General features: G+C 33.1%; 1 pseudogene; it reads right to left on the bottom strand.

The window, feature by feature from the left end:
• Nucleotides 1-442: 442 nt before the first annotated feature.
• On the bottom strand, nt 443-1606 carry LOC125847725 (F-box protein CPR1-like; annotated as a pseudogene).
• Nucleotides 1607-2021: the final 415 nt, after the last annotated feature.

Genomic DNA, 2021 nt, shown 5'->3' on the forward strand with positions numbered 1-2021 from the left:
TTTTGAGAGTCAAACAATTTAAATTTGATCAAATATTACTCATGAAATCTTCAATTTTTTAAAAATAAATTTATATATTTGTAAACTAAAAAGTATTATAAGTCATAATAATTGACAATTAGATGTATTTAAAAGATATATGAAAATTTATGAGCAACTATATACTTATTTGAATCTTATAATCAAAAATATGTCACAAAAATTGAGACAGAGAATTTAATTGAAAAGTACAAGGGGAGATTTCACCCCTCGACCTGGAGGCAAATGTGTATGCCATCACTAGTGGACCAATGCTTCTCTGTTGTGTATGGGTTTCCGTATACGAATATAATATGCTTCAGAGAAAATATAGTAGTCTTATACATGGACCAGTGCATGGATTCACATCAACCCGTATGCCTCCACCGCTCGATGTTGATCTGTCCATGACATTGGTCTCAGCTCAAGACCACTGAATTCTCAGTTTCTTGATGGATATCAAGCTCTCTTTGCAAACAACAGTTTCCAATGTCGTTGGAACACCAACCATATCAAGGTCCTTAGTTGCTTGGGAAAGGACACTACAAGACACAAGCTTTCCGTTGTTACTTTCTATCATTAGTTCTGTGTCATTTTTCCAAAATGACAAAGGCGTAATTATGAGCATTGGTCCAACTGTAAATTCATTTTTCCACGACTCTCTCACACCATATATCTTCATTACCCATATATCAATGGATTGGTGAAAACAGTTCTCAGTAAAACAAATTAAAGCTAAAGTTTTATTTAAGACGACAATACTCTTTCTTCTTTCACTAGCTAAGCCCTCAGGCAATGGAATATTGTTGAATGACTCAGTGCTGAAGTTGAATGAAACGATCCAATAATCTTCGGACTTACATTCTAGACCACACCAATGGAAGACTCCGTTAAACAATAAGCGAGAACAATGATGGAATTCTATTGTGCAATCTAGATCCTCAATTTTTCTCCAACAGTCTGTGCTTACATGGTATACCTCTACCTTACTACTATCCTTATTACGATTATCAAAATCTTCACATTCATATTCATGATCGGGATCAACGATTCTAACAACTTTATAATCATTAGTATTAGGGTCAAACTCGATACCCATGGTCATTTGCATCCAATAATTAAGCATTTTACTAGGAGATAAGTATGGAGGGGGAGGGAAAATGCTAGGAGGGAGTTCCCAAAACTCCCTTAATGTTGGGTTATATAGTAAAATTATCTTATAACTAGCAATGCAAACTATGCCATTGCATGGACCTGTAATGTTAACACCTATATAATCGTCCAAGTATTCTATATTTGGTTCTGTAGATTTGAATGATTCATCATTTGAATGGAAGGACAGTGTATTCTTCCCATTATAGTAAATGGACACCCAATTTTCCTCTATTTCTATATACCGCTTAACAAATATGAAGTGATTTGAGAGAGAATCATACTTGTAATGGATAGAGATGAACTTAGGGCTATTTGTCAATTAGTACCAAGATTTAGATACGAATTTTATCAGTAATTTTCCCGGTAATCGCTTCAAGATGTCTATCATTACATCATGAGGAAGTTTAATCATTTGCTTGTCCAATTCTTCCATCTGATAAAAAAATAACTTCGGTAATTGTATAAGTACAAGGATGAGGAGGGAATGCTAATTAGGACGATTGATCCTTAAATTACAGGGTAGTTTATGATGTTGAAGGTAATATCAAGATCTATGCGTAGAAAACTTTAAAAGTGCAAACTCTTTAACCGGGCAAAGATCCTATTTTTAAGCAAGCTTTTGGTATATGTTGTATTGTTGGGAGGATATATAATTTGCTCTTCTATCAAAAGTTATTATTAATATAGTTTATCTCTAGACGTCACGGTAGATAGTGAAATTTTATTGATAAATTCATATTAAATTTTGGATTAATCCATAAATCATGATATATTGATCAAGTCAAATTACTGGTTAACAAATCGGATTAATATTTAGCTCAAAATTATATGACCTAAATAAAGTCCAA

This window comes from Solanum stenotomum, chromosome 1 (assembly GCF_019186545.1).
Source record: "Solanum stenotomum isolate F172 chromosome 1, ASM1918654v1, whole genome shotgun sequence".
In the NCBI taxonomy this organism is placed as follows: domain Eukaryota; kingdom Viridiplantae; phylum Streptophyta; class Magnoliopsida; order Solanales; family Solanaceae; genus Solanum; species Solanum stenotomum.